General features: G+C 45.7%; 1 protein-coding gene across 1 annotated transcript in view; it reads right to left on the reverse strand.

Annotated features, from left to right (window-relative positions):
- Positions 1-15,247, reverse strand: part of Slc39a11 (solute carrier family 39 member 11) — a 261,761-nt gene extending 246,514 nt beyond the window's left edge. Inside the window, exon 1 of the mRNA XM_090350203.1 lies at positions 15,164-15,247. The gene's annotated coding sequence lies outside the window, so the exon portion shown is untranslated. The remainder of the gene's footprint in view (positions 1-15,163) is intronic.
- Positions 15,248-26,581: the final 11,334 nt, after the last annotated feature.

A 26,581-nucleotide genomic window follows, 5' to 3' on the forward strand; every position in this document is an offset into this window, starting at 1 on the left:
AATAACCCTAAAACCCAAAATTAATCAAAGAACATTTAGCTAGCAGGACCTTGTATGATAGGCTGGTTGGTCCTGAGAGAGCTTACTCCAAGATGACTTTCTTCCCTTAAATGCTCATCATTCTCTTGCCAAGCTCACCCCACTCTGAATCCTTGCTTGCCAGGCTCTGCTTACTACTGCTTTGGAAGCCTATGCAGATATAAGAGTGGAATCAGGCTCTGATGAATCCTGGCTAACTGCTCCAGCACTGCTCTGGGGTAGATCCACACCCTGATCCAGAGTTCTCACTTGTTTGTTTTTGTGCCAATCTTGGGGCCTAACCCAGGGCCTGGGCACTGTGCTTTGGCTTTTTCATTCAAGTCTAGCCCACTATCACCTTATCACTGGAGCCACTGGTCCACTTTGGCTTTGTGGTGGTTCATTGGAGAGTCTCATGAACTTTCCAGCCTGGCCTCTTTGAACTGTGATCCTCAGATCCCACCCTCCTGAGTAATGAAGATTACAGAAGTGAGTCACCAGTGTCCAAGTTCTCATTCTTAAAGGGGAGACAAAGGCATAGACAGAGGTGGACACTAACCTCAAGAATTTGGACAATTCCACATAAACAGGTAAAGCCATGGAAAAGAAAGTTTAGAAGGCATATACTCTTTCTGCTCTAATTCATCCATAAATCCACATAGACACAGACCCCAGCATCTACCTGGCATCACAGATATTAATTACAAAAAAATCTTGTACCTATTTTTAATGATGCATATATATATATATATTGATCCATTAAGCAGAGAAACTAAAGAGTTGAATATGAACCCTACCTCTTTTTTATTTTAATTTTTTGGGGAGGGTGGTCATGGGACTTGAACTCAGGGCCTGGGCTCTGCCTTGAGCTCTTTGGTTTAAGGCTAGTGCTCTATCACTATGTACCACAGACCGCTTCTGGTTTCCTGGTGGCTAAATGGAGATAAAAGTCTCACCAATTTTTGTGCTGGGCTGGCTTTGAGCCATGATCCTCAGATCCTCCTGAGTAGCTAGGATTACAGGTATAAGCCACCAGTGCCTGGCCCAGTCCTTTTCTGTCTCTTGCTCCTGAGGAGCAAGAACTTGAGGATTTGAGTCAGTAAATAACAAAATTGCAGCATTGGGCATGGCCTGCTCCCAGGAGGAGCTGGGGAAGATGCTGGAAGCAGAGAGTAATAGGTAGAGAGGAATGAAATGCTAGAGGACAGCTTGGGTAGATAATGAAATTGCAAGCGGAGGTGAAAAACACAAATCTGCTAGCAGAAAGGATGCCAGCCATCATGGTGCCATGACATCACACAGAGAAGGCAAGACACTTACATAAAGCAAATATTCACTACCAGGGGGCCATAGGGCCTTCTTTATCAGGGACACCCAAAAGGCCTGATCTGACCTCTCCTCTAGGGGTATCTGAAGAACAACCAGAGCAACCAATCAGGACACTGATGTGAGAATCGGGTCTCTTGGGGAAGAGTCTGGGAAGAGCAGGACCACCTGATCTGTCCACCCCACATAGTATAAGTGAAGGGAAGCTGACTGTCCATATGTGCCCACAGTTTTGCAAGGGCTTTTCAAAGGCTCACATGGAAAGCAATAGTTCTTCCCCAGGCTGGGGGACACAAACACTAGGTTCATGTCAGTTGCCTACTGCACGGCAAGTGCAGAACAGACTCCTCCAAGACCCCTCCCAGGAGCTAGGTAATGATACAGAATATAATCCTAGTTACTCAGGAGGCTGAGCACTGAAGATCATACAATTCAAACTCTTATCTCCAATGAACCAGCAAAAAGCTGGAAGGGGAGTGTGACTCATACCCTCCAAAAAGCTGGAGGTGTGGCTGACATTGTACCATGTGAGCAAAAAGCTTAGGAATAGTGCCCAAGCCTTGAATTCAAGTCCTCATGCTGGTGCATACACACAAGCACATGCATGTGTGCATGTGCATGCACGCGCACTCACACAAACACACACACACACACACACACACACACACATATGCATGCAGCATGCATGTATGCACACAGATACAGCAAGTCAGACTCCACCCTGAGTGGATGAGTCAGAAATCAGATTCAACCAGGTCCCCAGCAAACCCCTGGGCACCATGACACAAAAGTAGCACAAGGTGAGCCCTTCGAGGTGGCTCATGCCTATAATCCTACCTACTCAAAGGCTGAGATCTGAGGATCAAGGTTCAAAGCCAGCCCGGGTACAAAAAGACCTGAGACTCTTATCTCCAATTAACCACTAGAAAATGGGAAGTGGGGGCTTGTTTCAAGGGTAGTGCCATAGCCTTGAGCTAAAGAACTCACCAACAATGCCCAGACCCAGGGTAGGGCAGTAGCTTTGAGCTGAAGAGCCCAGGGACAGCACCAGGTCAAGTTCAAGCCCCATGACCCACAAAAAAAAAAAGGAGCACAGCGCAGGGTTGTCAGAAAGAAGTTCCTCCTTACACCCTCTGAGTCTGCATATGTGCTGTCTTTTCTTGTCTCCATACCACGGGGAACACCATCCAAATCAATGCCAGTAGAAAAATCCAGAACCATCTCTTGAACCCAGCAGATGCTCTACCATCGGGCCAGGACTTCTCAGCTACAGAAACGATGGTCAGACTACACCAGATCCCTCTTGGTGGGGGGATGTCCTGTGCACACCAGGGGACTGCCCACCAGACACCCACAGCACCACAGCCCAGTCATGACAAACGAGGGTCAGAATCTTCCCAGTTAAAAAACACTGTCCTAAGTCTAGATGTGGTGATGCACACTTATATCCCTGGTGACCCATGAGGTAAAGGAAGGACAATCACCTAAGGACTAGGACATTGGCTCAAATGATAGGGCAGTTGCCAGGCATGCTCAAGCCCCTGAATTCAAAAGAAGGAAGGGAGGGAGGGAGGGATGAAGAGAAAGAAGGGAGGGAAGGTAGGGAGGGAGGGAGGAAGGGAGGGAGGAAAGAAGGGAGGAAAAGAAAAGAACCCATTGGCTAAGACAAAGAAGAGCCGCTTTTACAGAACTAAGAAGCAAAAGGGGAAGTAAAGAAAGGAGCTCCTGCCAGCCAGAGAGTTCATTAAAGTCTCAAAATCTAGGCCAGGCTGATCCCTGAAGGCTCCTGGGGTGAGCACACCGGCTGGGTGACCACGGGCCACCCCTTGTGTAAGGAGAAGCCTTCTGTTGGTGACACTAATGAAGACAAGCAGCCTCCAGCTGCCATTAGCTCATGCCATCTGCCCCTCCACCCACGCTGTTCTTTATTATTTAACCCACAGGATGCAAGGAAAGGCCTCCTGCCTTTTGCCTAGTGTACCAAGCTGTCATATTGGAAGCTTTCTCTCTGCATTGTTAAAGAAAGAAAGAAAAGATTGGGTAGTTGATGTTAGGATCACCAGAGTAAACCATCTGGCTCAACCCTCAGCCACAGGGGCAGAAGGCACAAGGTAATCCCAACAGGGATTACCCTCCCCGGTTGTGGGGGGTGCTCTTCTCTCTACTTTGGGAGACTGCTACAAAAGTGGCTCCTTCCTGCACCTCCAGTCCAGCCTGGGTCTTGCCCTCCCTCGAGGCGTGCCACAAAGGTTCACTGTTACATTTTTGGCCAATTCTGAGGTGTACTTTTTCTTCCTCCCTCTCACCCCGCAAGTTACATCTTGAAAATCTGGATTCATTTTCCAACCACAGGACAACTACTCTGGACCAGGTAACAGGTGAAAAGCTGCCATCATGGCTGATCATTCTCTAACCTCAAAAGCAAAGGCTCCCAGAACAATGGTGAAGGTTTGGGAGAAAATCCAGGGACACAAGAAACCTCCTGGTACCCAGGAGATTGGTGACCATGAAAAAGGGGTAAGGGGACAGGGAATCGGGTACTATGGGTATCATGTTTTGGGAGAGCTGCAGCAGGAGGGAACTTGACAGTGTCTAGGCCCTTAGCTTTGTCACTCAAGGCTACTGCTTTACCACTTGAGCCACAGTTCCACTTCTAGCTTTTTGCTGGCTAACTAGAGATAAGAGTTTCATGGACTTTCTAGCCCAGGCTGGCCTCAAACAGTAATCCTCAGATCTCAGCCTCTTGAGTAGCTAGGATTACAGAAGTAAGCCATGGGTAACTGGGTAAGAATTAGCTATTTCCTAAGTGCACACAAGTATTTTAAATTGAGGCTGCTTTTCTTTATCTTTCTGGGAGGTTCATAAAATAACAGCACATCCTCTGGTTGACAGAGTCTTCAACTTAATAAAATGAAGGCTCTTGCTGATGACTTTCCTTGGTCTAAGCTAGATCCCTGGTGATATCGACACCAAAGCAAGACTACATCTAGTCTCCATCTATATGTAATGATGTGTTCTGGGCTCTGTCTTGCTCAACTCCTTTTCTCTTCCACAAGGCCTTCTCTGTGTTCTACGTGGGTGTTAGCATCTCTGTGGCTTCCCTCTGGTCCTCTCTAACCCCTTGATGGTTCTCTCCAGCACTGGTGTACCTAAAATGCAGAGTGGAGCAAGCTAGGTACTGAAGGCTAGATTGGACACCTTAGAGTGCTGCTTTCCCTCCCACAATGAGTCAAGTGAGGGACCTTGTCTTCTCACCTTAGGCCTGACTGCAGAAAGATAGCGAGACCTCAGCTTGACAAACAACCCCACTCTCCCTACACCAATGGTTCTCAACCCGAGTACCTTTCTACCAGATGTCCCTCTTTCTTGGCACCCACTTTACCCACTCAGGACCGAGATCTGCTCTTAGTTCCTTGAGGGATTACTAAGATTTTGATGTGCTGAATGGTACCCCAAGGGCTCATATGTGGGAGACCTGGTCCCCAAAAATGACAGCATTAAAAGATGGTGGAATCTTTAAGAGGGAAAGCGTAGCAGATGGGAATGAGGTCATTGGGGTGCTGCTCCCCAGAAGGGATTAATGCTGGTCTCACAGAGTGAGTTCCTTCCCTTGAGAGTGGTAAAGTAGCAAGACTGGACCCTGACTCTCTCTGGCTTCCTGTCTTGCCACATGATCTCTCTTCTACCATTGTGATGCCAACACCTCACCAGAAGCTGAACCAATTGGAAGGGAGGGGGCCTCTAAAACTATGACGAATAAACTTATTTTCTTTACAAAGTACCTACCCTCAGGTATTTCATTGTAGTTCCACAAGCACTAACACACTGATTCGATAGGAAGTGACCAGCACGTCCTTGTGCTCCACCTGTTTTCTCCTTCTGACCACCACAGTTTTCCCTCACCAACGTGCTGGACAAATATCCTTCTCTCTGTCTGGGATGTTCAGTGGGCAGCTCCGCATCCCGCCTCCCCATCCAATCATGCAGAAGAATGTCTTGTTAAAAGTCTGCCCTGTTGGCCCTCATTCCCACGCGAAGGAAAGGATCTGGCTCAAGGCAGCTGGGTCTTTGTAGCTCAAGTCTTTCTTCTCAGTGTGCAGCCCACCACTGTGCAGTTTAGGTACTTGCCCAGGACCAGCATGCACTCCCAAGTCTTGCCTTCAAGTAGCTTCTATGTTTGTTACTTGGAAAACACAAAATGGAGGCACGCTTCTCTGGTGTTTAACTATAATAGTCCTTCTTTATGTCCCTGCAGAATCTGCTGAGCCAATCCACAGGTTCTGAGATCAGCCCTTAGATGACTGACTCATCTTGGACAGGAGCAAGATTATTTTCAATGCCCCTCAGAACCTGTGTAACACCTTGATGGTTTCCAAAACTGGTCCAGTTCCCATCTCTTGCCCACCTCCCAGTGTGCCCTGTACTTTGATGAAGATGTGCAATGGAATCTCTGAGCATTGACATCTGACCATCCCCCCCACACACATATACACCCTTAATCACAGGGCCAAGACTATAGGTGACTCAGTGAATCTCATGCCACCCGAAGAGTCAGCTCTTCCAGCCCACAGACAAGTCATAGGAGGAGGTCAGTGTTAACACTGAGCAGGCTCAAAGCTGCTTCAAGATGATTTTTTTTCAGCTGGGTACAATGACCTTTCATTCCATGTTTATTTGGAAATGACCTTTAAACAGCAATCAGCAAAAATGAAATGCTTCAAAGGAATAAATTAGATAATGCAGATGTCCCCTGGTGGTAAGTTAGACCCAAAGAATACAGCAGGGAAATAAAAGCAGCCCAGCCCTGGGAAGCCAAGAGCTGCTCTGTCCATTAGACTAATAAGTGAATAACAAAGCCTACAACCTCTGTCAATCAGACCCCTGGCATCTGAAGCCAGGGTGACCAGGGGCAGGAAACATGATTCTTTTGAGATCTGAACCCATAAATGACCAGTGTCTATTTCCTGTTGACTTGCTTCTCAATGTCTGGGCACAGGTGGCAGCTAGGGAGCTCTGCCTGCCCCAACATAACCTATCCCTATGGTAAACACCATTCCTGTGTATTACTAGACTCTCACAGAGCATCTGTCATAGGCTGGGCTCCAGGCTAAGTGCTTGAGAAGTTGAAATGCTGGAGAAACTCAGCCTCTCAAGGTCAAAGGCAGGGGCATGATGGAACTGCTGGGTAGCGCCCACCATGGTCTATGGCTTCCTATATGGCTTCAGTTCTGTACTGAATTCTCCCTTCATGGTGCTTGCAGGTGTCTCTAGCCTGACTCACTCACCCTGAGGTAGCCTACATGTGAAAAGAGAACATGCTAACTAGGACTCCAGCCTCCTCCATAACCTCAGCTTCGGCTGTTTGCTTTCTTCCTGGAAAGAGGGAAACAAAGTGGTTTTTCTACCACCTCCACTGATCACTTCCATCATCCATTGATACCAAGGCAAAGGTCACCCCACGAAAGACTCATCTGGAGCCAGATGAGGTCAGAGCCCCAGCCGCGCCCTGAGGACACGCCTGACCCATGACCAGATCCCTTAAGGCCAGCAGAGCAGGCAGGACTCCGGGAGGCACTTGAACTCAGGGTTTGGGCTTTGTCCTTCAGCTTTTTCACTCAAGGCTGGTGCTCTACCACTTGAATCACAGCTTCATGTCTAGCTTTTTGCAGATTAATTGGAGATCGGAGTCTCACAGACTTTTCTGCCTGTCTCATAGATCCTCAGATCTCAGACTCCTGAATAGCTAAGATTACAGGCAGGAGCCACTGGCACATGGCTAGGCTAATTTTTAATGAGAAGTTTTTTTGCAATCTGAACATGAGGAGTACCTGACTCAGACCTGGTCAAATCCAGGAGGTCAAAGTGAAATCCCATCATCCTCTGCGTCTCATTTGTTATGAGCTCGAGTCTAAATGATCTCTAAGCTTCCAGGATCTTTGATCACAACATTCCCCCAAATAAATTTAAAACAGAGATTCAAACCATCCTTACTCAGAAATGCTCATAGGGGCACTATTCAGAGCAGGCAAAAGGTAAAAGCAGCCCAGATGTTTATCAAATAAGTATTTGAAGCTGAGCACTAATCGCTCATACCTGTAATCCCAGATACTCAGAATGCTGAGGACCTCAGTTCAAAGCCAATCTGGGTAAGAAAGTCTGTGCACCATAAAAGCTGGAAGTGGAGAAGTAGAACGGTGGCTCCAATGATAGTGTGCTAGTATTTGAGTTCAAGCATTGGCATACACATGCACACACACATAAGCATGTACACACAAAGAATTTGGGATATATCTATGCAATAGAACATTAGGCACCTGTAAAAAGGAATAAACAACTGATACATATTAAAACGTGGCTAAACATTGAAAATATGCTTAGAAACAAAGGCTATATACAATTTCCCTTATAGAAAATAGCCAGAATGGGTAATCTATTGAAAGAGAGGGCAGATTGGGAGTTGGAAGACACTACAGGGAGAGGGAAAGGTGAGAATTGCTTAAGTAATATAGGTTTTATTGTGTGGTATAAAATGGTTTGGAACTAGACAGATCTGGTGGCTGCATGACATTTTGATTGTATGAAATACCACTAACTGTTCAATTTAAATGTTTACTCTCTGTGTGTGTTTGTGTGTGTGTGTGTGTGTGTGTGTGTGTGTATTACAGTTAGAAATTGGAAAAACAGCAGTATGAGGCCAGTTTAAGCAAAAATGTTAGCAAGTTCAAAGGATCAGTTGGGGAAGTGGCACTGTGGCTCAAGTGGTAGAACAATAGCTTTGAGCAAAAAGAGGTTCAGAGACAGGGCCCACACCATGAGTTCAAGCCCCAGGACCAGCCAACAACAACAAAGAATGAATTGGGTTTGGTGGCTCGTGTTCATAATCCCAGTAACACAGAAAGCATGGACAGGAGAATCATGATCTGAAGCTAGCCCCAATCAAAAAAGCATGAAAAATAGCAAAAGCAAAAAGGCGGGGCACTAATAACCCTCTTCTTACCTCCTGGAAAAATCCTAATAAAATTCATCTTTGGAACATTCACCAAATCCTTGGCCTAAATACACCTCTGGTTTGGAGGTGGTTGGATAGATATTTCCATGGTAAGGAGAAGGCCACTGGCAAAGGGTATTTTTTTCTTTGTCTGGGATATCCCCCAGACACTGAGAATTTAACAACCACTCAAAGCTAATCAACAAGTTAGTAATCCTGTGTGGTTGCATGAAACCAGCGAGAACTGCAGCAATAAGGGAAATCAAGAAGCTTTATCCCAAACTCCTACAGATATGTACCATGACTTGGGAATATGACTAGGGTGAGATTCATTATAAGTAATACTTTCATCCCAACCTGCAAGGCCTTTGGAAATTTCAATATATGAGCCAATTTATTAGCAAAAAAGAAATGAGATTCCCCCCAGAACACCTTTCAATAGCTTCCATAGATTCTTAAGCTTAAATCACTTGTGCAACTGCTTTGCATTATTAATCATGCAAATAGCTCAGATTATTCTTAAGAGCTTGGGATTTCTGAAAAACTCTCTTAGTTCTAAATTTTCCAGTCCTACCATCGTTGTATTATATAAAGATGCAATTGGATCAAAGGTACAACAGAGTAAATTTATGGAGAGGTACGGCAGCCTGAATGTAAGAAAAATGAACTCTGACTTATTTCAAGGAAGTAAAATTCAGTACATTATCACAGAGTAGCTTGCAGATTGCTCAGGAGAGATGAATGACCAGAGATAGACATGAACAGCCAAGTGCAAGTCCACAGTTACACCATAGGATTGAGCAGCAAGGACAGTGGCCCTGTTGCCCCCATAGTATCTCAGTGCTGGATCCCTGGACCTTCTGGAGGCTGGACATAATTGCTGCTGCTGCCAAGCCCCCTCACTGGAAGACTGCACAGCTCCTGCTTCTCTCTATCACCAGCTATGCCACCAAGGCAATAAGCATGGGTGTTGGTAGGCCTGTGTTAACCACATGATCCATGGCACAGGTAACTACGCACATTAACACCTAGAGTCCAGACCAGAACTCCAAGTCACAAGGCAAAGCTTCCCACACAGAAGGCGATGGCTTTCAAGATGGGCCACCAAAAACAATCAGACAAAAAACAAATACCAGCGTCATTCCCGGAGTGATGCTCATCTGCACCACTGCCCGGGAACTTGTATCACCAGCTGGAAGCAGCTCTGCAGAGCATTCTACCACTCAATTTTTTTTTTCAGATACTAGGACCTAAACTCAGGGCCTAGGCACTATCTCTTAGCCTTTTTGCTCAAGGTTAACACTCTACCCCTTGAGCCACATCCCCACATCTGGCTTTTTGCTGGTTAATTGCAGGTGAGAGTCTCGTGGACTTTGCTGCTAGGGTTGGCTTCAAACTGGGATCCTCAGATTTCTGCCTCCTGAGTAACTAGGATTGCTGGTTTGAGGCACTAAGGCCCAGCTCAGTTTTCTAGGTTATGGTTTTGACTTCAAATCTCTTTGTTCCCTTCCCTTCCCTTCCTTTCCCTTCCCTTGCCTTCCCTTTCCTTAGCTTCCCGCCTCCCTCCCTCCCTACTTCCCTCCTCCCTCTCTCCCTTTCTTCCTTCCTTCCTTCCTTCCTTCCTTCCTTCCTTCCTTCCTTCCTTCCTTCCTTCCTTCCCTCTTCTTTCTTTTTGGTCTTGGTACTGTGGTTTAAACTCAGGGCCAGGTGCTCAGCTTGAGCCACACCTCTAGTCCAAGTTTTAGCTGGTTAATTGGAGATGGAGTATCATGGACTTTTCTGCTTCAGCTGGCTTCAAGCTGTGACTTGTTGGTTCTCAGCTTCCTGAGTAGCTAGATTATAGGCATGGATCACTGGTGCCCAATTCCTGTCATTTCTTAATTAAACACAAGGGTCACACATCCAGATCTGCTAGCCATAGACCTGTTCAGCTGCTGCTGATAGCTTTGATGGCTGTGGGGTGACTAAAGAATGTTCTGTCAAAGAGTGCCAGGGAGGGTGTGGAACTCCCCACAGAACTGTTTAATTTTTGAATAGCCATGGGAGTCTCTGACCCTTTTTGTTTGATGTGTCAAAAATTTTTGATATTAATATAGAAGATTTATGTCTTAGTCCTTAGGTGGAGAGAGAACAGGAAAGAGGGGATGCAGTCTTAAATGGTGTCAGTAAAGACCTTGCTTTTATCCACGTACTGGTGGCTTCTACCTGCAATACTAGCTACTTAGGAGCTGAGATCTGAGGATCACCATTCAAAGCCAGCCTGGGCAGGAAAGTCCATGAGACTCTCACCTCCAATTAAACACTAAAAAGCTGGAAATGAAGCTGTGGTTCAAGTGGTAGTACATACTAGCTTTGAGCACAAAAGCTCAGGGACAGCATCCAGACTCTGAGTGTAAGCCCCAGGACCAGAACTCTTCCTCCTCCACCTCCTCTTCCTCCTCCTCCTTCTCTTCCTCCTCTTCTTGTACAGGAACTCAGAGACATGTTCTTGAGGCCCTTGCTCCTCTTGTTGATTTGGTGTTTTCCTCTGCGCTCTCTCTCTCTCTCTCTCTCTCTCTCTCTCTCTCTCTCTCTCTCTCTCTCTCTCTCTCTCTCTCTCTCTCTCTTTCCCTGTGTCTCTCCCTCCCTCCCTCCCTCCCTCTTTCCATGCCAGTACTAGACTTGAACTTAGGGCCTCTTGCTCTTGCTTGGCTTTTTCACTCAAGGCTGACACTCGGACTTCTCTATCCAGCTGTCATCAAACCTTGATCCTCAGATCTCAGCCTCCTGAGTAGCTAGAATTGCAGGCATGAACCAGTGGCTCCCTGGAATTATTTTAAAAGGAAATGATAGAAGGAGTGAATTTGATCAGGGTATGTATGCCTGTATGGAAATCCCACAATGAAACCCCTTTGTACAACCAATAAATGTTAATAAAAAAGTGAAAACAAAATTCAAAAGACCTGAAAGAGAAGGGGACTATTTGGGAAGGGGAAGAGAAAACAAAACAAAGTAAGGATGGTAAATATGATCAAAGTACATTATTTTCATGTAATGGAAATGTCAAAATGAAGTCTCATATTCAGTACAACTAAAGAGTCAGACTGGGAGTTTGGCCTAGTGATAAAGTGCTTGCCTAGCATGCATGAAGACTCGGGTTCAATTCCTCAGTACCACATACATAGAAAAGCCAGAAATGATGCTGTGGCTCAAGTAGTAGAACGCTAGCCTTGAGGAAAGCCCAAGGACAGCTGTGAGTTCAAGTCCCAGGGCTGTCAAAAAAAAAAAAAAAGAGTTGGACTGGGAATTTAGCTTAGTGGTAGAGTGCTTGCCTAGCATGCACAAAGACCCAGGTTCAAGTCCTCAGTACCACATACAAAAAAAAAAAAAACCTGGGAGGGGTGCTGAGGCTCAAGTGGTAGAGCTCTAACTTTGAGAAAGTTCAAGGGCAGTGCTCAGGCCCTGAGCTCAAGCCCAGGACTAGCAAAAAGAAAAGAAAAGAAATGTGATATATATATATATATATATATATATATGAATGAATTCTCCTCATCCATCAGAAAGAATATTATTCCTAAGGAAATGGAAAGACTTGAAAAAAAAAGAGTTGCCTTTCCCACAGTGTATTAGACCCTTCTGCATCGCTCTTACAGGACAACTGACATAAACAACTTAAGGGAAGAAGGATTTATTTTGTTTGTGTGATTTCCAAGGTGTCAATCCACCATGGTGGGGAGGACATGGTGAGTCTGCTTGCCTCATGGAGGACAGGAAGAAGAATCACAGGGCTATAGAAAAGGATCCAGATAAGACAGAGCCCCTGGGGTTCTCCCCAGTGACCTACTTTCTCCAGGTAGGCCCAACCTTCCATTTTCCACCACCTTCAATAAATACCATGGCATTATGAGTCCATCAAGGGATGGTGCTGCAGCCATCCTTGGTGTCTCTGCCTGTGCCTACATCACTCCCCTCTCTGCCAGCGTTGACACGTGGCCTTCTTCCTGTGTGTCTGTGGCTGGACCTCTTCTTATAAGGATACCAATTGTGTTGAGTTGAGATCCACGCTGAGCCATATCTTCACTCAAGAGACTAAATAGAAAACAATAGCCAGACCATCAACAAAACACAGCTCGGACCACAGCCCTCTGTCTATAGAGACAAATCTAGGAAATCAGTCCAGCTTGCTAAGTCGTCATCCTGTTGCCCTCTGGTCCACATGGCCAGGACATGACAGGAAACAGGCAGCTGCCTTAAGTGTCTCTGCTTCTAACCTAGGCCCAGGCATTGACAGTTAAATATGCTCCAAACCAACCACCCAAGATGCTTTGCTTCCAGGTTGCCTGCCAACAGCCCACCCACTCCCACCACCACCCATCAGGGTACCTGAAAGCTTCTCTTTTGGACATGGAGCATTGCTCCATCTCTAGCTGCCTTTGAGTCTCTGCCAGACACAGAGGATGTTAGTAGATCTCCTTGCTCCAGCAAGCTCTAGACAGCCTTTGCTTGCTCTCATTTACTTCCACACTTGATTACAGCTGTAAAATTTTTATTTCTCAATGCCATCACGTTCATGGGAACTGGTTTTGGAACTCCCACATAGCTTTGGGGGAATGCAATAGCAACAGTACTTAAGGCTCTTTTACCTTGGCCTTGGCCCTGTCTTTCTCTCACCCCTACACTCTCCCTTATCAAACTATAAACTGTGTCTCTAACAGCACACCACTCTACATCAGAATGTCACCCACACTGCACCGAGACCCTGTGTGTCTGTCATAGATGCCTCATGCTACTCAGTGCTTCATCACTTTGGAATATAGGGCCCTAAGCACAGTGCCTAACATATGCAGGTGCTTTATAGATATTTCCGGTTAAGCCACATGGACAAGTGTATTCTCTATGCCTTATCTACCCAGAAACTTCTTCCTTGCTCTTTTGAGAGGATGCTCAAAAGTGTTCACTAGAGGCCAGGAGTTTGGCCTAGTGGTAGAGCACTTGCCTAGCATGCACGAAGACCCGGGTTCAACTCCTCGGTACCACATACAAAGAAAAAAAAAGCCGGAAGTGGTGCTGAGGCTCAAGTGTGGAGCTCTAGCTTTGAGAAAATCCAAGGACAGTGCTCAGGCCCTGAGCTCAAACCCAGGACTGGCAAAAAAAAAAAAGTGTAGACTAGAGGGCTGGGAGTTTGGCCTAGTGATATAGTGCTTGCTTAGCATACATGAAGGTCTAGGTTCAAATTCTTCAGTACCACATAACTAGAAAAAGTCAGAAGTGGTGCTGTGGCTCAAGTGGTAGGACTCTGGCCTTGAAAAAAACAAGGACAGTGCTCAGGCCCTGAGCTCAAGCCCAGGACTGGCAAAAAAAAAGTGTTGAATGGGTAGATGGACACATAGATAGATGGGTGGGTGGATGGATGAATAGATACATGGATGGAGAAATGGACAGATGATGGATGGATAGATGGATGGATGGACAGATACATGAATGGGCGGGATACATGGATAGATACATGGATGAAGGGATGGAATACATGGATGGAGAGACAGAGAGATGGACAGATGTAAGTATGTATGTATGGATGTATAGATGGATGGATGGATGGATGGACGGATGGATGGATGGGTGAGATACATGGATGGATACATGGATGAATGGTTACATGGATGCACAGATGCTCTACACACACATGAGCCATGCACATGCACACACATATCTATCTCAAATTCCTCCTGTTTCTTCCATATACAACGCACAACCATGCACACCTGCCTGCCGATGCCTGCAATCACTTCCTGTATGTAGGAGCTCCTCTCAACACAAGCAAGAGGGGCTGGAGACATGGCTCAAGTGATAGAACATTTATCTAGCAAGCATGAATCCCTCAGTTCAAACTCCAGTGCCACCAAAACAAACTGCATGAACAAGAGAAGCCTTTCCCCTTGCTCTCTACTAGTCTGTGAATACAGCTGGTTCCCAGGAATAACATGATTTGTCAAATCCCTCAGGGTAATGGTGTTGAGAGTTAGGATCTTGTTGGAAGGTGTTTGGGCCCCAGGGGCGAAGCCACTATGAATAGGTTAGTGCCATCCTCCAAGAATGAGTTCCCATTCTTGTGGACAGACCTATTTTTTGTGGGAGCAGGTTGCAATAAAGCCACAGGCGGCCCTGTGTTTTATCTTGCACTCGTCCTTCCATTTCTACTGTAAGTTGATTCAACACAAAGTCCTCCTAGACTGGCCGGGCATCCTGATGCTGTATCGCCAGCCTCCAGATATGTAGGTCAAAATACACTTCTTTCCTTTATAAATGATCCAGTCTCAAATGCTATCCAAGTCCATCATTCTTCCATCTCTATGATCTATCTCTCCCCAGCCCTATCTTATCATATATATAAAACATTCACCAACTTTCATAAAAATTCTTTCCAACCATATGCTTTCCTCCAACCCACTGTTGCTATCTTCCTTGTCTCAATGAGCTTCAGAAAGCACCAGCTACACCTATCTTCACTTCCTCCCCTCCTCTTCCATGCTCCATGGTTGCCATCTGCACTTTGCCCACACCACCTTCCAAAGCATCAGTGACTTCGTGCATGCTGAAGACCACATTCATTTTTCCTCTTCCTCTCCCACATCTTCCTCCTTCTCCGGGAAGCCTATCTCCCTTCTCCCTGCCCAATCACAGAAGACAACCAGCAGGTTTCCTTCCCTCCTCCTCTCCCCTCCCTTCCTCTCCTCTCTTTTTCACTTTCCTCTATTATAGTCTCCCTGTAGTGACCCCACTGACTCCTTCATTCAAATGATCACTTGTAGATTAAAACTTTCATATTTAAAACTAGGCACTCGTGGCTCATACCTGTAATCCTACTCAGGAGGCAGAGATGCGAGATCTCAGTTCAAAGCCAGCCTGGGCAGTAAAGTCCATGAGACTCTTCAGTACACTACTAAAAAAAAAAAAACAACAAAAGCCAGAAGTGCAACCGTGGCTCAGTGGTAGAACACTAGCCTTGAGTTAAAAGCACCTCAGAGGCAGTCCTAGACCCTGAGTTCAAGCCCCAGGACCCCATCCCTACCCTTCCCCCATGTAAATATCTAGCACAGCTTTTTGTTTCTCCTAAAATACCTGGACTTGTAAATGAAACACTGGTTAGTCCCAGGCACTTGGATAGCTGTGGGTGCCTGGGGCCCAGCTCCTCCTACCCACAGTGAGGGTGTAACACTCCTTCTTAGTCACTGCACTCCCACCAATCACTGCAGACAGAAACCCCAAACCCCAGCTCCCCTCCGTACCCCTGTTCCTTTGTTTCCCAAATCCAAAAATAAACCCTTAGGGTTCTAGAATTTTCCTTCCTAAAGCCTTCATTTCATATCCATTGAGTTTCCCCTGGTCTCCTTCACTTGCCAATCACCCTTATGCAACTGGCATCCACCTTTCCACACCCAGGCCAGGTACCAAAATGAAAGATACTGATGGCATCACACTTTGCCTGAATTCTCCCATCTACCTGTTAAACATTCCACACAAGGGCTGAAGTCCTAACAGAAGCGATGACAACACCTTAGCATCAACTTTTGTTATCCCTACCCTGGTATACAGCCCTGGGCGCTACAGCCCGAATCCTAAAGGCATTTTGTTTCCACCCTCCAGCCTGGTTGTTGTCCCAGGGCCTTTGCATGTGCTGGCCCCTCTATTCAGAACACTTTTCTAAAATATCCTTCTAGTCTCAACCCACCCCAAGCCAGGTCTGAGGTCCTTCCTGTGAGTTCCCATGATGACCCTGGGTGTGTATCATGATGATATGTTTCCATCTTCCTCAGGCCAGGGGGCAGGTACTGAACAAATGACTAGAAATACACTAAAGAGGCAAGGACTGTGGCCTTGTGGTAGAGTGCTTGCCTGGCATGCATGAAGACCCAGGTTCGATTCCTCGGTACCACATACATAGAAGAAGCCAGAAGTAGTGCTGTGGCTCTAGTGGTAGAGCGCTAGCCTTGAGAAAGCCCCAGGACAGTGCTCAGGCCCTGAGCTTAAGCCCCAAGACTGACGAAAGAAAGACAGAAAGAAAGAAAGAAAGAAAGAAAGAAAGAAAGAAAGAAAGAAAGAAAGAAAGAAAGAAAGAAAGAAAGAGAAAGAAAGAGAGAAAGAAAGAAAAACTAAATATTTAAGAGTCAAGGGAAAGAAAACAGGAGGTGGTAGCAAGAGGAGGAAGGTTCAAGGACGAGCTCAAGAAGTGAGAGGTGGTGGTCTGTCCCAATTCTTGAGGCTGGCAAAAGGCCATAGACAGCCAACTACTAGGCGGAAGTGTCCAAACTAGAGAGACTAACACTGCCACTTATCATGGTTCAAGTCCCCTGTGGGCTGAACTTTCAGCCACACCCTACCACCAGCATAGCCATGCATGTGGGCTAGAGCATGGAGGCCAAGGTATCGTTTGGATAAGAATCACACAGCAATCTGTCCAAACTAAACAATACATAACCACATAAATCAATAACTAGGTCCATCGTTAATGCTGAGCTGGTTAAGAGCAACTAAAGAAACAAAAACTAAACCACACACATACATACACATACACATATACACACATACACACCCCACAAACAAATACAGTCAAACAGAACAAAAGTACAGACTTCTTGTTGAGATGTCTGCTTAAATATGACAACTGACATGCATATAATTTTCTCCTCTTTTTTCCAAATAACTCTGAAATTACAGTAAGGGAAAAAATTAAAAACAGACATTTTAAGGAAATAAAGAATGACAGAAGAAATGACAACAAGCTGGAAAATACCAAGGAAATGTTGGAAGTTGAAAATAGCTACAGAGATAACTGACTATAGAACAGAGCCAAGAGAGAATGCCAGCCAGAAAGAGTTCATCCAGACTGCAGAACTCTAAAAATCTCCAGGAACAGGAAGCTCCAAGAAGGACTGGAAAGGGGGAGATTGCTGATTGAATGTAGGACTAGCAATTCTCTCCCGAACTCGACTACCTTGCACTTTTTAGCTTCCTGGACCCTGTACTCCATCCTGGACAGGAGTTTTGTTCCTGACATGCTTCTCACATGCAGGATGTGCACTTGGGGGTCTGCAGACAGCTAGAAGGTAAAGATGTGGCCTACTACATGAATATCTCTACACCACGGCATGAAATACTAGCCCATCTTCTCCTCCATGGCGCCAAGAACACGGGGGGCCTGAGTTAGAGAACCCCAAAATCCAGGACGAGGGTCCTGGGGATGCTGTCAGACCAAGGAAAGACACCAGCAGACTAGGGAGGTTTGCTAACTGAATGACCCAGATACCTGATAGTCCCTTGATATCCACACCTGTGTGCTAAGAGCCCCCAAGAGAAATTTTCTAGTGCTGCTGCTTCTTCCTCCTCCTCCTCTTCCTCCTCCTCCTCCTCCTCCACCACCACCATCACCACCTCCTATTTCTTCTTTTTTTTGCCAGTCCTGGGGCTTGAACTCAGGGCCTGGGCATTGTCTTTGGACACTTTTTGCTCAAGGCTAGTACTCCACCTCTTGAGCCATAGCACCACTTCTAGATTTTTCTGTGTATGTGGTACTGGGGAATCTAACCCAGGGCTTTGTGCACATGAGGCAAGCACTCTACCACTAGGCCACACTCCCAGCCCACTAATGCCTCTTACTCAAATATGTTAATCAAGGATTCCCAAGGAAACCTTGAGAGACAGACAAAAATTCATAAAACAAAAGACTATGAAGACCACAGACCATGAGGAAATGGAAGAGAATAAAATTAAAATTCTTAGAAACTTGAGAGGGAAACTATCACATTCATGACACAGGAACAGAAGAGAATGGAGACTACAACTAGCTCTTGGAAATGAAAAATTCAATTGTTGTAATAAAGAAAACTTGATCAACAAGTCAGAAATAAAAGATTATCTAGAAAGTACAATAAAAACAACAAATTGATTAGAGAGTTTCAAAAGCCAAGAGAATCAGAGAACTGGTCTATCTGAATAAGTAGTATGCCTTTGACAGAAAGAAGTGACAGACTTGAGATAATTACAGAAGCTGAAAGTAACATCATTCAGAAGTCAGGGAGCTAAGTTCCAAGATGAAAGGGGCCTATGGAATGCAAAATACAACACATGACCAAAGAAAAAAAGTGATTTACCCCAAGCCTGCTACATAGAATTACATCCCAAATGAGGAGAAGATCCAACAAGAAAAGGCATTCAGCACTTTCTTGTATCTACTCTGGGTTCCAGGGTACAACTGACAAATGCCCTCAAAATTCTAAAGCAAGCACAGTGCTGGTGGCTCACATCTGCAATCTTAGCTACCCAGGAGGTTGAGATCTGAGGATTGTGGTTCAAAGCCAGCCCAGGCATCAAAGTCCCCAGTTAATCACAGGAAAACCAGAAGTATTATGACTCAAAGTAGTAGAGCTCTAGCCTTGAGCAAAATAGAATTCAGAAACAGAGCCCACGCTGTAAATTCAATCCCATGACTGGAAAAAAAAATTCTAAGGCAAGATGATTTCCAACTGGAAACTATGGTTGTATGCATGGTCACATCATCTGTCAAAACTAGAGACACAATACAGATATAACATCAAAATAGCTACCTCTGTCCTTCTGTCCTATCTTTTGCTGCTTAACAAATCACTCCTAATGTTAGTGGTTACAATGATGAACATTTGACCAGGCAGGCTCTGGTGGCTCACACTTGTAAACCTAACTTCTCAAGAGGCTGCAATCTGAGGATCATGGTTTAAAGCCAGCCGGGCCGAGGAAGGGTGCTTGGGCACAGGGAGAAAGCTCTCTGACACTCCTATCTCCAATTAACCAGCAAAAAGCCTAAAGTGGAGGTATGGCTCAAGTGGTCAAGTGGTAGAATGCCAGCCTTGTATAGAAAAGTAAGAGCACAAGGCCCTGAGTTCAAGCCCTAGAGTGGGACAGACAGGGAAAAGCAATGCTTTAACATGGGAAGCACCAGGCCTTTGTTTCCATTCTACTCAATCACAGGAATATCATATGGGACAACTGGGCCCACAGGGTATGAATACCAGGATGTGAAAGTATCAGGGGGCATCTTCGAGGAGCTGCCATATTTCCCTCCTCATGAATCCCTGGAGATACTCCACCAGCACAATCAAGCAAACAAGATCTGGAACAAAAGCAGGGACATGAAAGCCTGACATTACCAGGAAAGAAAGGAAAACAGGGTAGGGATGAAGAGACATTCCGAGGTGAGAACTGTATGCTTTGGGACAGCTGGTCTGGAGTAAGCCTGAGAAGAAGGAGATGCAGAGAAAACCTTCAAGCCAAAAATGAAACCCCTGTGTTTACAACAAATGGTTGACTGTCAGAATGTGAGGACGAATTGTTAATGGGTACATAGAAAAGTAAGCAAAACAATTTTTTAGAGAGAGAGAGAGAGAGAGAGAGAGAGAGAGAGAGAGAGAGAGAGAGAGAGAGAGTAATCATTAACTCCAGGGAAAACAAAGGTCCTACAAGAAGAGAGAGGCCAGCAGAGAATAGTGCTTGGCTCAGCTTTAAGTAATATTTACAAAGCTACAGTAATGTAAACATTGACCACTGATTGGACAAGAGGATAATAACTGTTTTCAAAGGAATAGAGAAATCGATAAATCGGGAAATAGAAGAGCACATAAAAATCAAGAAATAGGCCGGGAGTTTGGCCTAGTGGTTAAAGTGCTTGCCTAGCATGCACGAAGACCCGGGTTCGATTCCTCGGTACCACATATATAGACAAAAGCCAGAAGTGGTGCTGAGGCTCAAGTGGTAGAGCTCTAGCCTTGAGAAAGTCCAAGGACAGTGCTCAGGCCCTGAGCTCAAGCCCAGGACTGGCAAAAAAAAAAAAATCAAGAAATAGATGTGCACTGTGCCATTCATAAAGATGTGGAGGTAAGTTATGTAACAGAGAAAACAGGAAGAATTGAGGGTATCCTTGGGAATGTTATCAGAAATGGATCAGGACTCAGTCGAATTTTACATGCAGCTACCATTAAACTTCTTTTTAGCCATGTACAAATGTAACATGATAAATAGAAAATTAAATTTAAAATGAATTTTTTTTGCCAGTCCTGGGCTTGAGCTCAGGGCCTGAGCACTGTCCTCGGACTTTCTCAAGGCTAGAGCTCTACCACTTGAGCCTTACCACCACTTCTGCCTTTCTTTATGTATATGGTACTGAGGAATTAAACTCAGGTCTTTGTGCATTCTAGGTATGCACCCTACCACTAGGCAAAACTCCCGGACCTAAAATGAAAAATTTTTATTGGTTAAACAAATCCTCTACCACCTTGTATAAAAGACCAGTTTGTGTGATCACCATATATTTTACCATCTGTACCTCAAATTAGAGAGAACGATATTACTTTAGGCAAAATTAATCAGAATGTGTAATTCAAGCCTCTGTTCATGCGGGACTGCAGCACTACTCTCCCTCCTATCCCGCTATAGAAATGCATCGAATGTTCACAAAGTCAGGCCCTACTAATTGCTTTTTGACAAACTGCCAATGTTGTGGCAAGATATAAAAAACAGGAACAAAAGCAGTTGTAGATGTAACAAGCCTTCATAGCCTCTACTCTGGTTAGGAAAGAAGAGATGGTGAAAAACACATGATTTCTGAAAGAACCAGAGGCAAGTCTTCATCAAATTCATAAACTTCCCTACATTCTCTTGCTAAGGATTTAGAGCCTGAGCGGACACAATCAGGAGTTAGAAAGTAGGGCTTAGAAAACAGCCCTCTTCCCTTTTCTGGTAGGCTCTTTTTGTTTATGGATTGGATGGATGGATGGATGGATGGATGGATGATAACAATTGGTAGATGGATGCATGAGTAGATGTACAGAAAGAGAGAAAGATTAATACATTGGTAGATGGATAGATGGATAAATGCACACCTGGATAGATAGATGGATACACAGATGGATAGATGAATGAATAAGTTACATGGGTAGATGCATCTGCGGGTGGGTGGGTAGGTGAGTAGATGGATGGATGGATGCTTATGTGGATGGCTGGACCAGTAGGTGGGTGAGTGGATAGATGGATGCCAGTGTAATGGGTGGATGGATGGGTGGGTGAACAGATGGATGTGTTGGAGGGTGTGTGGGTGGGTATGTAGATGGATATCTGGGTGGACAGACAAATGTTGGATGGATGAATGGATAGGAGAGTGGATGGGTGCATAGATAGATGGGTAGATGAGTGGGTGGGTGAGTGGATGGATGGGTGGATAGATTAATGGATGGATGGGTACCTGGGTGGATGGATAAATGATGGATGGATGAATGGATGGATGAATAGATGGATGAATAGATGGGTGGGTGATTGGATAAATAGATAAGTGGATGGATGGAAGGCTGGGTGAATGGATGAGTGCCTAGATAGGTAGATGATAGATAGATGGATGGATAGATAGATAGATAGATAGATAGATGTGTGCCTAGATGGTGAAATATATGGATGGATGGATGGATGGATGGATGGATGGATGGATGGATAGATAGACAGACAGATGAAGGTGCTTTTACCTATATAGGAGGATCACATACAGATACAATCTTTAGAGGCATAATCACTTTGGCAGTTACTACCTCATGTTTTTTGTTTACTCGTACCAATCATATTAGAACAATGCATCAAAGTGAGTGTTCTATATTTCTAAATGTCTAACAATTGACCAGCATTCAGGAGTGCTCATCTTGGAAAAGCTAAATACATACCCAATATCTCCACTGCCAAATTATTTTTAGAACTTGTCTTTGAAATTCAATTCACAATGTTCAGAATACATTCATTGGTGCCAAATCTTTCTGGGGGTGTATAGATAAGATATTTGGAACTAGTCATGCTCTGGTAAGTTATTTAAAATGTTTATATGCAGTGCATACATGATGCTTGTAGGAAAGTTGTTGAAGCCTGGATTCTATGAAGTTATTATGGAAAGGACCCTAACAGATCCACTGCATCACATGCCCTGTCAGGTCATATTCAGACCCTACAATGCCTTCCCACCCAGAAGCAAGGCCACCTCCTAAATCTTGCATACAATTATTAAAAAAAAAAACCCTCTAAGCTTAAAGCCATAAGCCAGCGGCTCCTACTCAGGATCATGAGATCTCAAAATCCTGGTGTAAAAGCCAGCCTACATAGCAAAGTCCAAAGAGCCAGAAGCAGAGCTGTGTGGCTCAAGTGGTAGAACACTAGCCTTGAATTTTTTAAAAAAAAATAATAATACATTTTTTTTAAAGTAGGAAACAACACCCAGGCCCTGAGTTCAAGCTCCAGTACCAGTACACAAAAAATAAGAGTCCAGTGTTCTGGCAGGCTAGAAACAAAACCTAGAACTTGCCATGTTTGGCAACCTCAAAGAAAAGTCTTTCCAGGGAGAAAGCCTGAGCTTCTGAGCAATTAGATTTTGGCAGCAGTCATGGGGACAATCTGTCGGAGAAGAGATCTGGCTATATGAGAGGGAGGTAGGAGGGAAGTGGGAGGGAGGGAGGGGAGGATCAGAAGCAGCAACAGCAACCACTTGGGGTGTGGGGGGTGAGAGGAGACACATGAATGATCTGTGGGATAGGGAAGGCTCCCACAGCCCCTCCCTAGTCTGGCCATCTGTTCTGGGCCTCTGGGCAGGTGGGCATCGTGAAGCTTGGGGACTGGCAGCCGGGCCAGCACACAAAGCCAACAGGCCGGCTGCCCCCAGGGAGGAGAGAGAAGCCACTATGGAGCAGAACTTTGGAAAGTGGCCAGGACCCCTCTCCAGGACTCACTCTAGCCAAACAAAGCCCCTTCCAGCTCTTCCCCCTCCTTTGTCCAGAGGGGGAAGCCTAGCCTTTCTGCTTCTGGATACCTCATCCAGGGCTTTAGCATACAGCCCGAGAACACACAGAAACTCCCAGAAACCACTTTTCAATCCCCTTGTCCAAATCCGCTTGGCCACAACAGCTCCCTCTGCATTGTTTGCAATTGCCAGGAACAGGCTGCGGTGGCACATGCCTGGGGTCCCAGCTACTCAGGAGGCTGAGAGAGGATGATCGCTGGAGCCCAGTTTTAAGAGCAACCTGTCCCCGTGCCTCTGCTGAGGTTCCAACAATCTTATCCCAGCCAAAATGACAAGAAGCAGTAAGGCCTACTTCCAGCCCCACCCTGGGCTACCCTAGGCCCCAAGACAGACAGGTCTCCATCAAGTGAGGGAAGGCCACTGGGAGCAAGCCAGATTCTGTTATAAAGGATTGACCTCCAGGTCACCATTGTGCCTCCGCCTCGTGTACGTTACCTCCTTGCACTGTGGCAGATTAGAGGAGACGAGAAAAGCAAAGGGGTAGGATGGGCTTTGGGGCTCATGGGGCGGGGTGGGGGGCAGGGGAGAGGGGCCTCCCCATGGGGGCTGGCTTCAGAACTGCAGAGGCCTTAAGCTTGAGATTCTCTTTTTACACCACACTCTGTTTTCTGTGATCAACTGCAATCTGAAAATATTCCATGGAGAATTCCAGAAATTAATCATCCATAAGTTTTAATAAGTTTCATTATAGTACATTATCATTTTGCTATTTTATTGGCAGTTATTATGGTTAATCTTCTTTTTTTTTCTGTTTTTGGCAGTCCTGGGGATTGAACTCAGGGCCTGGGCACTGTCCTTGGGCTTTCTCAAGGCTAGCACTCTACCACTTGAGCCACAGCACCACTTCTAGCTTTTTCTGTGTATATGGTACCAAGGAATCGAACCCAGGGCTTTGTACATGCTAGGTGAGCACTCTAGCACTAGGCTATGCTCGTGGCCCTTATGGTTCATCTTTTATTGTATTTAACCTGTGAATTCAGCTTTATCACAGGTAAGTATGTTTAAGAAAAATCATGGATTGTGCAGGACTTGGTACTGTTTGTGGCACAAGGGGTCCACTAGGGATGGCAGCCCTGCCCTGTTCCCCCCCAAATAAGGGGGACTACTGTCTGTCAACTGCAATTTGTCGATAGACTTTTGCTTCTTAAAAGACAGTGGCCTTTGAAGGTGGGAATTAGAGAGAGAGAGGGGGGGGTTCTCTATGACTAGGGATAGACATCACTTGCATGAAGACCACTGTCCCCTAATACCAGGCCAGCATCTTGACTAGGGGCTTTTGTGGGTCTGTGCCTCAAGAAAACCCTGCTAAAATGTAAAAAGCCTATAATATAATCTGAACTATCAATTTGTCTTCTGTTGTTATTGTTGATTCCAGGGCTTGAATTTGAGGCCCAGTTGCTTTCCCTGTGTTTTTGTGCTCAGCACTAGATCTCTACCTCTTGATCCATAGCTCTACTTCTAGCTTTTATGGTGCTTAATTGGAGATAAGAGCCTCACTAGACATTCCTGCTTTGAACCACAATCCTCAGATGCTGGCTGTCTGAGGAGCGAGGACTACTGGTATGAACCATTGACACTTGGTTCATTGGGTCTCTTAACACAAGAAGAGAAGTGCAGTGAATGTCCCCAGCCTGGAGGGCCTGTTCCTGGAAGAGGACAGGACGGGACTCCTTGCCAAGGTCCTCAGCAGCTGGTGACGCACAGAAACAGACCCAAAGACAGCAGATGCCAGAAACAAGAGGGTGATCAGATCCAGTGCCCTCATTTGTTCACTTTGGCCAGGATTACACCAGGCTCTGCTCTTCATGGCTCTACACGCAGCCAAAATCATTGAGATCTGTGTACGACACGGGGCCATTTGGGAAGTTGACCTCACAGACAGCGACACTCCTCACTCCTTCCTACCAGAGATGGTGCTCGTCAGCAGCAATGACCCAAGGTCCCTGCCAAGGCCCCTATCCAACATTGCTGTCTGCTAGCAGAGGAGGGGCATTTGAGAAGAAAGGCCATGGTCCCATCTGCCAGCAGAACATAGGTCCTCCAACTGCCCGCCCCGCTCCAACTCTAACATAAGGTTTAGCTTCCAGTGGTTCTCAGAGTTAGCTTACATGAAAACTATCTGGGGAGTTCTAAAAAATGATCTGGGCTCCAGGCCAGGCCCATTAAATCAAAATGGCCAAAGATGGAGCCAGAGCAATTCTTGGTTTTTAAAACTCCCAGGTGACTCTCGCGCACAGCTGGCTCTGTCACAGTGGGGAGTCAACCCATCCCGTGCTGGGAGAGGGCTTCTCTTCCCTTCAGAGGGGGCCTGCCCAGGGAACCGCACAGCCCCACGTTCCCTCTCCACCTGCACATCGGGAAAGCCCCAGCCACTTCTGTCATGGGGAGGAAAAAAGGTGGGAGGAATATTGGATGGTTGTTAGGGCCTGGAACAACTTGATTCAGAACCCAAATGCATCCACAAATACAGTCTCAGAAGGAGTACAGTCTAAGAAGGAGCTATTCACCAAGGACAGAAATGATCCTCCCTCCTTGCAATCAGGACCCTGAAGGAGAGGCCTCCTGTACCAACCTGTGTTGAGAAGGTAAAGTGATCACCTATTTGCTTGCTGGCTGTGTGGCATTGGGCAGGGTACTTAACCTTTCTTTGCCTTGCTTGTTTCATTCATAAGCATGAATTATGGTGGTGCGTCCAGGGATTGTAATGAATATTAAATGAGTGACTGTTAAGCAACCCAGCACAGTGCCTGACACACAGTCCACACTCAGTACATGCTTAAAATGATTTGTAGGGAAAGGCGAAACCCTAGAGTGAAGATCGACAAATTTCTTTACTGTAAGACTTCTGAAAATGGCAACAGTTAAAAAAAAAATGAGAAAGGGACCACAAAGGAGGAAAGGCGACCAGAACTGGCTTTCCTACAGGAAGAGGACTGAGAACTCCTCCTTCCTCTCAGCTTCCCCACTGGTTAGAAGATGCTAATGGAGAAAACAGAGGATGTGGCAAGACACACTCATAAGCACCCAAGTGATGAGGGATAGAAGGGAAGGAAGAGTGTTCAGAGGCTGTGCCTCTGAAAAGTGCATAGGTGCATCAAGCCCACTCTGCCCAGAGGCCATATTTTTTGAGTTATTGTATCATAGTTTCCATAGCTTCCAGATGCTGATGTTTATCACCATCCCCCAGGCCAGAAAGGCTTTTCCATGCCAGCAAGTGCAAAACAGGGTCTCAGAAACACAAGGCAGATCTTCCAGTTTAGCTGATGTGCATGACATGGTGGTGGGTGTGGGGAGGAACAAGGGATGGAACAGATAAAAAGAGCAATGTTCCAGAAAGCCCAGGATCTCTGATCATCATTCCAAATGCCTTCCCTCCCTCTGGACATGGGCAGCTCTGCCTGTCCTTTCTCCATCAA

This window comes from Megascapheus bottae, chromosome 17, assembly GCF_031878675.1.
Source record: "Megascapheus bottae isolate mThoBot1 chromosome 17, mThoBot2.hap1, whole genome shotgun sequence".
Taxonomy (NCBI): Eukaryota; Metazoa; Chordata; class Mammalia; order Rodentia; family Geomyidae; genus Megascapheus; species Megascapheus bottae.